The sequence below is a fragment of the Danio rerio genome, chromosome 16 (assembly GCF_052040795.2).
Source record: "Danio rerio strain M-AB ecotype USA chromosome 16, GRCz13ab, whole genome shotgun sequence".
In the NCBI taxonomy this organism is placed as follows: Eukaryota; Metazoa; Chordata; class Actinopteri; order Cypriniformes; family Danionidae; genus Danio; species Danio rerio.
The window spans coordinates 42,045,366-42,061,214 of NC_141036.1; the positions used below are offsets into that span (position 1 = coordinate 42,045,366).

Genomic DNA, 15,849 nt, shown 5'->3' on the forward strand with positions numbered 1-15,849 from the left:
AACAACAAAGGAAACATGGAGGACGGTGGTCAGTCGCCATTATTTGCTCCCACTAGACCTGAGATCTCTCTCGTACCACAAATTCCTCTCAGTGGTGTAGGACATCATACAGCATATAAACAATAAGCGCTAGCTGCGATGCAGGCCCTTCCCCACCTCCTTCGCCTCAAAATCATTTTCAAGTTGGGCAAATTCGTGTTGTAATTTTTACGCTATTAACGTTATCAATGCACGCACTGCGGGCTACACATAGAACAACTTTATTCCCTTTAACACCAGTGCGCACACAGGCTACATCTTACACACACACACACATCAGGGCCGTACCATTACATAAACTGCGTGGGGGTAAATCTGGACTGAACCATTTGCTGCTTATACTACACCACGTATTTCGTAGAGCTAAAAAGAAAATTTCTTCCATCGTGGCTAGTGTGGCACAGATGCTAGGACCCGCCTTTATGCATGCATCATAGGTTGTATGGCAAGTGTAAACGCATGAATTCGATATGGGTCACAATTAAAAGAACGTGTAAACGGACAGACAAAAAAATCTGAATTGGGCATCAAGACCTGACAGTGTGAACGGGGCCTAAGTTTGTGCGGGGAAAATGTATTCATTCTTTTTTTGGACCTAATGTATGCTGTGCAGCGTTATGTACTGATCCGATGGCTTTAAATACCTAGCTAAATTGATACTAAAATGCTTTAAGGTTAACGGTAAATGATAAAGTTTACCTCACATTAAACTTGTCTTATTTAAATGTCCTTATCCTTGGCTGCATTAACAGTTTAGCTTTCAAGTTTTCTTCACATTAATGTTATAGTCTGCTCCTGCTGACCCTGGAATTAGGATACCATCAAGTGATAATCCATTGCACTGGCAGAAAAATGAACAAGGAAAGGAAAGATGAATGCCACAGGGCCGTTACAAATTTTATTGTTAAAAGTTTGCTGCCTTTTTCTCCTGTGGAGGCTTCATGGTGGAGCTAAGAACAGTAAGCTGTAAATGATGTTGTAATATTATTACCATTAAGGCTGTTGGCCATGTTTGTAGGTAGTCTCTTAACCTAGATAATTTTTAAATCTTTTTATAGTAAGCAACAATGATAAAATAATGCTAATGTTACTTTTTTGTGTTTGATGATGTCAAATATAGGGAGATGATAAGCACTTTAAACCCCAGATATCAGTCCCCCAGCCGAGACATGCTCTCAAATACCCTCATACCTGCAGTTGAAAAAGAAAATATCAAGAAAGAGTTGCAAGATGTGAGAGATGTGGCTGTGACTGCTGATGGCTGGATCAGCATTGCACAGGACCACTACCTGACAGTGTCACTTCACTTTGTCAGAGAGGGTTCCATGAGAGACATACAAGGGCAGTATACACATCCCAGACAGGGGACATTTTAGCAGAAGAGATAAGAGATATTCTTGATGAATTTAATATAAAGGATAGAGTAGTTGCTGTGACAATGCAGCAAACATGGATGTAGCAGTAAAAAGAGATGAGTATTAAAAAAATTGGCTGCTTTGCTCACACTCTCAATATTGCTGCTCAGAAGCTTTCCACAATTACCTCAGTCTCACAGTGGGCAGGAAGGATCAGAGCAATGGTGGTGTGGCTGAAAAGATCCACCCTGGCTAAACCTATCCTTAAAGAGAAGCAGCATCTTCTCGGTAGGTAGAAATCAGAATAGTTGAACCTTAGTGCAAAACTCTTTGGCCAAATAGTTAATAAAAATCCTTTGCTAAATCATGCAGTAAAACATTTCTGCAAATAAACAGCCACTTTGATAACCAACACAAACATAAATTTCTCTTTCCCATTTTAGGTCTTCCAGAACATGCTGTCATCCTTGATGTGAAAACAAGGTGGAATAGCTTATTCCTCATGGTGGAGCGATTCCTAGAGCAGTTCCCTGCCTTCCAGGCCACCTCCATGGACCATCGTCTTAAGAAATTAATGGACAAGGACAGGTAAAAACTCTGTTCTCATTTTAAATGCTTATTCAATTTTCAGTGTAAACGATTTTGCTCATGAATCTATAGTCCAGCTAATGAATCTGATCATATTTTACAGACTGCAGAGAATTTCTGATGAGGATTTTAGAAAAGCAGAAGAGTTTGTCAAAATTACAAAGATACTTTACACTTCAACCCTCTGCGTCTCTGCTGAAAGGAGCCAAAACTTGGGTCAGATTCTGCCTATCTTAAATAAGCTCCAGCACCACTTCACAGTGAATAAAGAGGACTCCTCCTTCACAAAGACCATCAAGGACCCTATCTGGAATGACCTCTCAAAAAGATACCAGGGGTGCAGTGTAATCCTGCTGAATTTGCTCTTGTTTTCATTAGAATTATTCAGTGATTGACTCAGTGTTTTTGTCTTGAATATCAGATGGATGAGAGGGCACAGCCTTGCATCCCAGATTCAAGTCAAAAGTGACAAATGAAGTGTGGACCAGACTGAAGGAGGAGCTAATGAAAAGGACCTTAGAACAGGTGTTACTTCATATTGGTAATATTCTACTTCACTTGAATTGTAGATCAATATGTGTTGTGGTAAATATTGACTTCTCATTAATTACAAATTATCAGACCAGAGGTTTTGAATATCAGAAAATAGACTTTATTCTCCATAATAAAGCCGAGAAAGAGCAGAGCAGACCCCAGAGCTTTCTGAAGTCTCTCCTGGACACCTTCTAAAGTTTCAGTGTGTTTGTTACAATTTTTATACAGGATTATTTGACACACCCCTAAGTCTCTTTTTAACTCTTGACCATTTTTGAATAGGTTTTTAGTCTAAGGGGTCCTGCTATTCTTGGCTCTCAGTCCACTAGCTCATGTCAACAGAGATGTTACAGGTCTATGTTAGTAAAGTATAGATGCAACTTATGCAAAGGAACTAAGTGTTTACATACATTGTCATGATAGGATAATAACTTGATAATATGTTACTCATTCTAACTTCTGACACATATAGCTTCATACAAGTATTTAACATAAATAATCAGTGCTTTACATATTCAGTTATTCTACACAATCAGTCACTCAGCCTTCTCCTAGTGTTGCTCCTGTGCAGGCATACTCATCTTACACAGACATATCACTGTATTTTTAACACAGGCTGGCATGTTTGCTGCAAACACTACATACATTTTGAGAAGAGAAAATTAACTGCTTTACACTTAGAAAATACTTCATACAGAGAGAATAAAATCTTCTTCAATCCCTCCTCTTAAGACTTTAGTCTTAATATTATTGTCTTTTAACCCCAAAGTGCAATTTCATAATCCAGTTCTCTTAATTACCTCTATCTAGTGACTGATATTAGCCACATAGCTGTTATCAATTGACTAGATTATGCCACTGTACTTTGACAGAAGTCCAGCCAAACATCTTCCCTTTTACTTTTGATTTGAAGGAAGTAAAAGACTGTACTCTGTTTTTCTCTTAACACATCAAAGACAACAATGTTTTAAGCATAAGTATTCAGTTGGTTCAGTGCTAGCTGCTAGTTTTCACACTCATGTAGAATATACTGAAGTGATATTATATATAGGTACCATGAAAGCAATATGCAAACAAAATCAATATGCAAACGTAAAAAGCATCAAATGTTGATCTTGATCTTTGCTCATCCTTGTTTCTCTTATTCCAAGCTATCAGCATCTTCATTAGACTTTGAAAAGTTGTTAATGGAGATGTGTGGTTGAGAGTCTGAGTTCTGAAATCTGCAGTTGTGCATTCATCATCCCTTGACTTGTGGCACTTCTGTATGTGGTATTCAGGCACATTATCAGAATCACTCTTTTCTTTGTTCTGATAAACTCTTGCTTCCACACGTGGCACTTAGTAGTTTAGAGCTTTGGAATATTCAGGCTCCTCTGTTTCCAGTCAGCTTTCCCTTGCTGGAGTTGTTCCCTTTTGCTCCTTTGAGGCATTGGTACCTCATCAATGGCATCCACTTTGGCAGCTGTTGGATTTGCCCTCATCCAGATATGGTCCTTTCCTCCTGAGCTCTCCAGAGCATCCACAGATAGACTCGATCAGCTGGACCAATTGGACCTTATATCTCTGCTCTCTCACATGGCTCCTTTCTGGTTTCCTGCACAGATATCGCTATGCACATGGCAATTAATTGTTTCTTTATTAAAGTCCCTACTGCATTAGACATCTTTGCAAACCATTCCAAGAGGTTATGTGCAAGGTTATAGGTGAGATTATATGCCAGGTTTTATGCAAAGTTTCATGTGGTTTCTTGCAAGGGTCATGCTGTTTCTTGCAAGGTTTCTTTCAAGGTTTCTTTCAAGGGTCGACCCAATAGCAGTTCATGCGATGCGGTGTTAGATGCTTGTTTCTGTCAGTTTCCATGCCATCACTCACCAATGCACTTGTAAACACATTAATCCCATTAAGTTTATTATTTTCACATATTTCATTGAGGGTTGGTCTTGATGGATCATCTTCATCTCTTTCAGCCATTTCTGGTAACTGAGCATAATACAATTACTCTCTCTTTTGTTTTATTCATAATTTTTCATACTCCTTTAGATGTTTTTATTTATTTATCACTCATTAACTTCATGATTACTTTATGAATGCAAACCCATTATGAACTTATTTCTGAAGGCATTTCAAAATTTAGGAAATACTTCTCTTGTCACAGATGTAATAAATATCCCTGCTTCATAATCTGCTCCTGATGCTACCTCTAATCATCTACTCATCATAGTTTCTCAACTGTGCTTGTTTACAGAATAATTCTCTATCCAGTCAACACTAAAAACAGTCATCATCTCACTGTTTGGAGCAATGGTCTCCACTCAAGTCTTTTAATTGAACTAGAGCTCTGTGAAGCTGTAGATAATTCAATCATCCACATATTGTGACAGTGTCCATACAATGATCTTCTCCCTTATTATAACCCTTTATGCATTCTGGTGTATACAGTATATGCTAGTCATCAAGCTACACGAGTACAAATAAGTTTCTACCCTCCTCTGATAGTTACCTAAAATAAACTCAATAGAAATCAAACCACTTAAAATATTTACCATCCAAAAGGACATACAGATGTTACTACTTCAATGTGTTCCTTGTGCCGCCATTCATACCGCGGCGACGGCGGTACTTGATGCGCCAGCAGCATTTGACCGCTGGGTGGCACTTTAACCACAGATATTCAGCTTTGCCTTTTCACAATGCTAAACAGACTGTTCTGTAGGCGTAGCTTACTGTATGTGATGTGATGTGTTCAATTAAAATATAATTTTAATTTAGTTTTTCTGGTAATAGACATGCTCTTACACTATACTATGCTGTAGAAAAGATACATGGTGAGAAGTCAAAAAGCAAATATAAGAATTAAGTTATTAGCCTTCAGTGCCCGATTAAATTGCGTTGGGGTGAAAATAATGTTTTGATTTCTTTGACTATCATGGCAATGTTATAATCTCAAATCTTAAACGTGCGCATATAAAAAACAGCAAAATAATATAGATTATCCTGCCGGAAGAGCACATCACCTCACAGTTGTGAACTTGCGATCACCTCAACTTACATTTAAATTTTGTTTACCTGGTTTATTGTAAACTTATTAAGTGCAAAGAGGATTCGTTTTGGAAAATAGAATTGAAGAAATGAAAGACAACTAAAATGAAAGCACAAACATTCAGTACAAATAATTAGTCTTAAATAAATAAATAAATAAATAAATAAAGCAGTCTTTTAGTCTAAATATAGAGAGATGTAGTGTTTGCTGTTTTGATAGAACTAAGACTAGACATGTTCATTTATATTTTTAATTTACGTTTTTATTTACATTTTCGTTGTTGATTATAGTTACGATCTCATTTTATGTTTCAATTATGGTACATAATAATAAACGAATAATGAAAATAAATGAATAATGAAAATAGGACATAAATTAAGTCTGGCAGGTTTATTTTTAATAATTTAGTTTCAGTTCCGTTTTTTGTTTCAAAACGTCAATGTTCTGCTTTAAAGTATAACTGTTGTTTTGTTTTGTTTTTTTACTTAATGGCTCAGTATGTTTTGTATTTTAATTTCATATTCAGTCACCTTGCATATGCGTGTGAAATATAATGCCGCATAACCGCGGAAAAAGAAGAAAAGGCTGTCAGTTAAAGCTAATTAATCAAAATTAGCTATATTAAAATACAGCATTTATGTTAATACAGGCAGAGTGTGAACAAACTAAGGCTAAGGTATGTGCTTGCCTTTTAATGCATTTAAAAATATTTGCGGCCTTTTTATAGGCTACAGGCAACTGGTGTATAATAATGTTTTTTTTTTTTTTTTTGTATGGTAAAGGACAATGCACATTATGTTATTGATGTAAACTTAGGCTAAAACTTACCATTGATAAACGTGACCTACCTCAAGCAGATCACTTAAAGTGTAATAAAAATAATGTTGCCGCAGGACATAAATGAACTCCCGCAAGTTTATTTTCAATAATTTAGTTTCAGTACTATTAATTTTTTTCTCAAAACGTCAATAGCACCTTCAATAATCTAAACATTAAAGATGGACCGCAAGATGTGTTGAGTGGCTATGTGGTGAAGAACGATGGCAAAGCTAAGTGTGATTATTGTAATAAACTAATAAGTTATAAAGCAGAGTCCCGACCAACAGGACTAAGCATATGCGGTTGGCTCATTCTTCACGAATATAGAATTAAAATTATGGAGCGTTAGGTTCATTGTGCATCCCGCAGGTGCAACCAACAAGGGTTGTGCATTTGAGTTTAACTTTTTGAGCGTTATAAGCAACTCGTTGTTAGTTTTTATTTAAATATATCGAGCCGTAACTAAGCAGCGCATTCTCTCCGCCTCCTCGTTTATAACCAGCTGGACACGCCACTGAAGCAGGAGAGACACTCCGTCGTTCATAATCTTAGCTGATGTGTCGGACTCGAAAGAATAATTCAAAGAGGAATGTTCTTTTAACAGTCCCGATATGTTCAATCTTTTTTTCCCTGTCATTTCTCTTCAGCAAATTATATTTTTAAAGCTGCTTGATTCTTTTAAAACCAAAAGCAGACCCCGGTAATTGGTGTTTTTTCATAAGATACTCCTTTATGAATGTTTTAATTTATGAGTAGTCTTTAATGTGCTTTTTAATAGTTTTATTTTATTCATAGCAGCACCTAAAAAGCGACTAATAACATCAACAAATTAATAAAATAAGTAGCAAATGAGAAATAAATGACAGACAAGTTGATAAAAACAGACATTATCTCTAATTATCAGAATTGCAAGATTAAAACAGCTGAATATAGGCCTAAAATGATCTAGAAAGCAACTACTGCGCGCTGATATTTATTCTTCTTTTTTTCCGAATAACGAACAATTTCAACCGCGGGGAGATACCGACAGCTTGATTTGCAGTATTTTCTAACATGTTAGAAGCGGGCAGCGGACATCAGCTAGCCGTAAAGACGGGCCGGCACAAAAAAAACATGGCTGCCGGTGGAGAAGCGGCTGTGCCCTCAGCAGCTGATTGAGACGGAGCTGCATATCCTAACTGAGTGCACTAAATACTCTGAGATCCGGGAGAAATTCTACCCGATAATCCAACACATACAAAACAACTTTGAGTCCCTGTCGAACAGAACCCATCTTACTGGGGGAGTGTGTGTGCTGCTGTGTGTTCACCCAACAATACCCGCTCCTGTCTCCAACACACAAATACTGGAACTCTTTATGTGGACTTACTTTTGATAATAGGCTACTATTATTACCTTTATCCTGTTTAATGTTATCAAAAATCTATTTTTATTATTATTTTTTTTATTCTATTTTTATTTTTATTAATCTTTTTTTATTATATGTTATTTTCATATTTGTTTTCACTACTGCCCTTTTTGCACTCTCTTGTTTGTGAGACGTGCACTGCTTTGGCAAAACGAATGTACAGTTACTTGTCATGCCAATAAAGCACCTCAAATGTGAAAATAGCCTAGGCAACAAATAACAAATAATAGTCTAATAATAACAAAAAATGCCCTTTTCATTTTCATACAATAGGCCTATGTGTGGGTTTTGACAATATGTGTTTAATTAAGCTATAAAGATCAGATGAAATGCATAGTGAAATATGAAATAAATGTCTCTTTTGCTGAAAATTTAATTAATCTATATATTTATTATTTTAAAAATCAACTCATTTTTGCCCAGAGAAAGAGGCGCGCGGCACTAGCGGACATGGGGTGCTTTTTCAAAAAAAGACGTACAGTAACTTGCAGCTGAACTATGCACAGTTTGGGGAAAAAAGGATATAGTGATGCATGTCCCCCAAAACCCCTAGTTTCTCTGTCGCAGATCCATCATTTGAAGGCAATTCAAATGTACCATCTCTAAAAATAAAAAAGGCCGCTTACGCGGCATTTGTGTTTATTATTACCATATTTTTATTTTATTATTATTAATTTATTCATTCATTCATCATTCATTATTTTTTTTTCGGTTTAGTCCCTTTATTAGTCTGTGATCGCCACAGCGGAATGAACCGTCAACTTATCCAGCATATGTTTTACGCAGTGGATGGCAGGAGGGCCAGCTGGGGCTTCGGGACGGAGTAAAAGGAAAGGCGGAATTTGCCCCGAGTCTGGGAAAGATGGCTTGCCGTAATTACACTAGTTTTTCTATCGCACACATGTGCCAAACACATAAACAAATAAATAAAAAAGGAAAAGAAAACATCTAGACTTATAGGCTGAGGTCTTTTTGCTTATAATCGCCCTTATGTTTCCGTTTTAAATGTAAGGCTGTTGCATAGAATAATACAATTTTAATGTATAAGTGATTTTGCTGTGTCTCCCTTGATGTTTCAATAACGCATAATAATCTACACAAAGACACGGCAGACATAAAGGTTGTGTGTGAGAGACCGAGCAAAAGAGCGCTCTCTTCACAGCTCTGTTGATGCTGCTAGCGGCTTCTTTCTTTTTGTTATTTATTTTGCAGATAATACACCATATGAATACAACAGAAAGACATAAAACTTTACAAATTACCTTTTGTAGACTCAAAACAAGTGTCATATCTTGATAAGCCTCAGCCACATTGAAATATAATTTAAAGAATTACATTATCGGATATAATAAAATCGCATTAAATAAATAAACCAATATAAAACAAGCAAAATCAAGCTATAACAGTTTAGGTAGGCCTATATAGCCTACATAAATAAAACCGTTAAAGCCAAATCAAACTTTTATTTTACAAGATATTTTCTTTTAAAAGATTTTAGATATTTTCTAAAAACAATAAACACCAGAGAAGGTTTAGAATATTATTTATAAAGTATTTGGATATGATGATAATAATCAAATTGTGCAAACAGAACATTTTTGGGAACACGTTTCAGGTCTCTCCAGTGCATTTGGGCTGAATGTTTGACTGTGTCTAAATGAGGATGTTATAAAATACATTTTCTACCGAGTTATTAACGGATGCACGATTCCAACAGTCGGGGGACGTTCTGGGGGCTGGGTTTGCGTTACGCGATGCGAGCTATAGACCGACAGTGGAAATGCGACATGATTTCGGTCTCACTGATGCCCATTAACACCTGAAAGACAAGCTTTTGGTTATGAGATGGGGGAAGGGGTATGTCTCCACCCTCAAGTGTTTTCCACAAACATGGTTACACAAAATCCAAAACTCCCGAGGACGGATGGTGTAACCGTAGCAAAACCTATGCGTTTTAAAACCAAACCGCATTAAATATGGGGCCTTATGAAAATGAATGTTTCTATGCACAGCAACTTCTGGACTGAACTACTTGTTATTTAAAATATCTGTATTACGCTCTAGCATTCGCCAAAACGAATTTGTACATAAAAACACCGAACATAGCCTAGCTGAATAGGGTGTTGCCTGCTCAGCCATGACAGCAGCAGACAATTCCGCACGACCATAAAGCCTTCACCCGACAGTTATTTTCTAATATTCACAACGCGAGCCACAACAATAGACATGCCATGCCCATCATCCTTACAGACAACTTCGCTTTAAACTGTATTAAGGTCCCATTTACACTGCACAGCAGTTTTATATAAAACCTTAATGATACATATAACAGGCTACATTTTGATGGTGAAATAACCTTTTAAACGATGGCTTTTTATTTCAGTATTCAAACATTAAATAACGAATGCATCAAGTGAAATAACGAATATGCAAAAACACATGTATATAAATATAAAGGACTATTATAATTAGCAAAATGCTGCTCTATTTATCTTTGTATTTTTATAATTTTATTATTGTTATTTTTAATATTTTGAATTAATTAAAGCTATAGACAAATACTGCTTGACATTTTAGAAAATGTTTTGCGTATACCCAGTACCGAGAACAAACAAACAAAAGCACATGGCTTGTTAATCAATTTAATCAAGCTCTAGCCACGAATAAAATAATAGACTATTATTTTAATATTTTAGACGACGGGTTAGTAATTATACTATAAATGGTTATGTTCAGATCAATGAAATAATAACTTTATAAATAATAACTAATTCTGCTTTGCAATTTTTTATTCATTACCAACATCACTAAACCATACATTTGTTTTATAAGTTAACCAAATATTTGCAGAGATTCAGCAGTTTTTTTTCTGACGCGTTTGCCAGTCATGCCAGTCAGTGAAAAAAAAGTAACCGTGGCCCCGTTTGCAGGTATTCAGATTCGATTTTATTAATCTGATTCAACTTTTATTATTTACAGGACATAAAAATGCAATTAAAAGTTTCAAATCAATGTGCATTGTCCTTTACCATACAAATAAAAAAAAAAAAACATTGTTATACACCATAGCCTGTAGCCTATAAAATGGCCGCAAATCTTTTTAAATGCATTAAAAAGCAAGCGCATATTAGCCGTACCTTGAGTTTGTTCACATTCTGCCTGTATTAACATGCATGCTGTATTTTAATATAGCTTATTTCGATGAATTAGCTCTAACTGACAGCTTTTTCTTCTTTTTCAGCGGTTATGCTTGCATTATATTTCACACGCATATGCAAGGTGACTGAAATTGAAATTCAAATACAAAACATACTGAGCCATTAAGTAAAAAAACAAAACAAAACAACAGTTATAGCTACTTTAAAGGAGAACATTGACGTTTTGAAAAAAAAAAAAAACTGAACTGAAACTAAATTATTAAAAAATAAACCTGCTAGACTTAATTTATGTCCTGCGGCAAAAAATATTTTTATTATAATCTGCTTAAAATAGGTCAATTTATTTATTTATTTATTTTTTGCTTTTGATGAAGCTGCATTCAACTTAAGCTCAATGTCGGCAATGTCTTTAAATAAATAATATATCTAGGCCTATTTTCATTATTCATTAATTTTCATTATTCGTTTATTATTATCTACAATTGTTGAGACATAAAATGAGATAGTAAACTATATACAACAATGAAAATGTAAGTAAAACAGAAATAAAAACATAAATGAAAAAGTCTTGTCTTAGTCCTGTCAAAATAGCAAACACTGAACATCTCTCTATATTTAGGTTAAAAGACAGCTTTATTCATTTATTTATTTATTTATTTATTTATTTATTTATTTATTTAAGACTACTTATTTGTACTGAATGTTTATGCTTTCATTATAGTTGCAAAAATATCAGAAATTGATCTCGCACGCGCAGGGAAAAAAGGCAATTATGCCACACATGACTTGCATCGCTCTCATGCCAAGTTTTGAGGATAAATTCGCATTTAGATGCTGCTTGAAATAAAATAAAACTATCAAAATGCACATTAAAGACTTTAATAAAAAATTAAAACATTCATAAAGGAGTATCTTATGGAAAAACACCACGGGCTCTGCTTTCGGTTTTAAAAGAATCAAGCAGCTTTAAAAATATATATAATTTGCTGAAGAGAAATGACACGAAAAAAAAAATAAATAAAAAGATTAAACATATCGGGACTGTTAAAAGAAAATTCCTCTTTGATATATTCATTCGACTCCGATACATCAGCTAAGATTATGAATGACGGAGTGTCTCTCCTGCTTCAGCAGCGTGTCCCGCTGGTTAAACGATGAGGCGGAGAGAATGCGCTGCTTTGTGAACCTAACGCGCCATTATTTTAATTCTATATTCGTGAAGAATGAGCCAACCGCATATGCTTAGTCCTGTTGGTCGGGACTCTGCTTTATAACTTAGTTTATTACAATAATCACACTTAGCTTTGCCATCGTTCTTCACATGTTGCCACTCGGCACATCTTGCGCTCCATCTTTAAACAAATGTTTACATTATTGAGGTGCTCTCCGGCGGCGAAGTTTCTGGCAGAGTAGCGAGTGAAAAAATGTGCTTGCAGAAATTGGAATCAAAATTTAAATTATATAACAAGCATCGTATTCTTTCTAATCCTCGCCCAGTTTTAATACAAGTTGTGTTTTTTATATTTGTGGCTGTGAAGTTTATTAAGAATATATATATATATATATACATATAGCCTACTTTATTTTTTTTTATACTTTAAGTGATCTGCTTGAGGTAGGTCACGTTTATCAATGGTAAGTTTTAGCCTAAGTTTACATCAATAACATAATGTGCATTGTCCTTTACCATACAAAAAAAAGAAAAAAAAAACATTATTATACATAGTTGCCTGTAGCCTATAAAAAGGCCGCAAATGCATTAAAAGGCAAGCGCATATCTTAGCCTTGAGTTTGTTCACACTCTGCCAGTATTAACATAAATGCTGTATTTTAATATAGCTAATTTTGATGAATTAGCTCTAACCTTTGACAGCTTTTTCTTCTTTTTCCGCGGTTATGCGGCATTATATTTCACACACATATGCAAGGTGACTGAATATGAAGTTAAAATACAAAACATACTGAGCCATAAGTAAAAAAAAAAAAAAAAAAACCAAAACAACAGTTATAGCTACTTTACAGGAGAACATTGACGTTTTGAAAAAAAAAAGCAAAAAAAAAAAACTGAACAGAACTGAAACTAAATTATTAAAAATAAAATAATATATAAATATATATAATATATAAAAATATTTTTATTATACTTTTAGTGATCTGCTTAAGGTAGGTCAATTTATTTTTCTCAGTGTTTCACGTACTGTACGGCAATGTCTTTAAATAAATAATTTATTTAGGCCTATTTTCATTATTCATTTATTTTCATTATTCGTTTATTATTCGTTTATGTACAATTGTTGAGACATAAATGAGATAGTAAAATATAATCAACAACGAAAATGGAAATAAAAACAGAAATAAAACATAAATGAAAATGTCTTGTCTTAGTCCTATCAAAATAGCAAACACTGAACATCTTTCTATATTTGGGCTGCTTTATTTATTTATTTATTTATTTATTTATTTATTTACTTAAGACTACTTATTTGTACTAAATGTTTGTGCTTTCATTTTAGTTGTCTTTTACTTCTTCAATTCTATTTTCCAAAACGAATCCTCTTTGCACTTAAAAAGTTTACAATAAAGCGTGTTAACAAATTTTAAATGATTAATGAAGGAATTATAATGCTTTGACTTATTGTTTAATATCATTTACAAGCACAGTAGCTGTATGGGCTATTTCTGTCCGTTCGCATCCCGTCCCTTTGCGCCCCCTGGCGGCTCATTCACAAACTGCGGTCATACACTAAAAACAGAGCGGCACCTATTTCAAACGGCGGCGGTACAAGCCGCGGCGTTAATAGCCACTTTGAACTCTCACCTACTGTATCTTCACATACAATATAAACTTCAGCTGGAAAATCTTCTCCTATTGATTTTCTTAAATCATAACCTAAACATAATCTTGTTTTGTCTTCATATGTAATTATTGCCTTTAGATTCCATCAAAAATTATTAGTCATTTATACATTTATTACTACTTTAAATTTAAATAGAAATGTCTAGGACAGATTGTATATTACAGTCAATGTTTCTATTAATGCTCCTATTTTTACACAAACTTTTCAATAGTGTTTAATCCCTATTTCTGCATCTAGTGTTTTTTCTTTCTGGGCAGATCTACATCTGATTTAATTTGAACCCTCACTGTGCTGGCTGATTTCATCTGCATCTCAGTCCTGTAATGACAATCATTTAGTTGGAATTTGACACTTCTTTCCTTTACTAATTTATTTTCTGATATATATATTAATTTCTTTTTTATCTTTGAGTTATTTTCTTTTGGCTCATAATTATTTCCTAAGGCACTCCCATTAAACTAGTTGTTTATACAATTTTGATGCACTTTTTTATCAGCTGGCTAAAACTTACTGTATGCTTTGTAAATTTCTCTCTGTTTTAATTATTATTCCTTAATTTTTTTTCTAATTATTTTTCACATATGTTTTCATGTAAAATATTATCTTTTTCTTAAACACTGTTCTCTTTCAATTTTTCTCATAGCAATTTAGAACTGTTACTTTCTGACCTTATGTCCTATGAATTTATTTCAAATTGTTATTTCAATCTTTCCTTTAACTATAAATCATTTTTCTAGATTTGAATTTTTCCAGTTTTCACTATCCAATATTGATTTAGGCCATTCACAATACAATTATGTTAAGATTTTCCTTTACTTGATTTGAACTTAAATACTTAGTTCCATTCTTATTTATTCTCCAAATTATGTATTGCCTTAGCAAAAGCTTTTTCTTTAGTCACCACCCTGCATTGTAATTTATCCTTCTATGTTTAAGGAACTTTTATTAAGCCTACTGAAACTTAAACTCAAATTATTTACCATTCATCATAATATATAATTTCATCATTTAAAGTTTCACCTTAAAATTACCTTATAACACTTTTTTTTTTTTTTTTTTTTTTTTACAAATTTGCATGATAATAATTTCTCTAAAATTGACAGGAGTCTGATTTGATACAAGAATGGGTAGCTAAACTTTTGTTCTTAATTTTCCTTCTGTAATGCTTGAACGTAATTTGGACTAGGAGCTACTTTGAGATGGACTGTCAGGCTATCCCCCCTCGCAACCTGAGACAACTAGCTCCAGATTGGTGCAACAGTCTTTTCTATGTTGTCCTGAACTTCCTTCATATCAGGGCACAGTGTTTCCCCCTCTCTCTTTGGGCTGGCTTCTTTCTTTGACTCAGCTGATGTAAAGTTCTGGTGGAGAGTTTTTTCTTTTTGATCAGTTCATCAGTCTCTTGTTAGTGTCTCTTTTGAATGTCTCTGAACAAATGTAGCTTTTTCAGTCCTCAGTAAATCCTGGGCAAAAAGTTCATGTCAAAAGTGTCCACAGCCATTTTGCTTTGTGTTTTTTCACACACCTTTCCATTTGCCAGTATACTCAGAGATGTCTGGTAGGTACGAGACTACAGTCCCCCAAAGTTCATCCATACGTCCTCTTAATTAATATATATAGAATTTAGCTCATGACTTAATAAATTATTTTTTTCCCCATTTTTTCCTTCATCAAATAAAGACTCCTTTTATCCAATTTTTTTTAATTAATTAATTTATTTATCTATTTTTGTTTGCTGTTTAACAACTTATTTTTTCTAATTCTCAATCATTTTTATCATATGTAAATATGCTTAATTTTCTATTTGTTAAATGTTCTTATAATTCATTTCTTTGGCTTTAGATTGTGCTTCACTTATTTTTCCTAATCTTATTCTAGTGTTTCCTCACTAGTTACATTACATCTTACACTATTTTAATTTCTCTAACATTTCCATACCTGTTTTAATTCAACAGTACTATATGGTGGCCTAATGTCTAATATACCTGTTCAAAATCCTTACTGCAATAGCTTCAAGTTCATAGTACTATTTTACCTCTACATGTTT

General features: G+C 34.1%; 1 protein-coding gene across 1 annotated transcript in view; it reads left to right on the top strand.

The window, feature by feature from the left end:
• The first annotated feature begins 7 nt into the window (after positions 1-7).
• Positions 8-15,849, top strand: part of LOC101885829 (uncharacterized) — a 108,589-nt gene continuing 92,747 nt past the window's right edge. The window contains exons 1-5 of the mRNA XM_087287554.1: positions 8-998; positions 1,160-1,682; positions 1,838-1,982; positions 2,086-2,319; positions 2,404-2,507. The gene's annotated coding sequence lies outside the window, so the exon portion shown is untranslated. The remainder of the gene's footprint in view (positions 999-1,159; positions 1,683-1,837; positions 1,983-2,085; positions 2,320-2,403; positions 2,508-15,849) is intronic.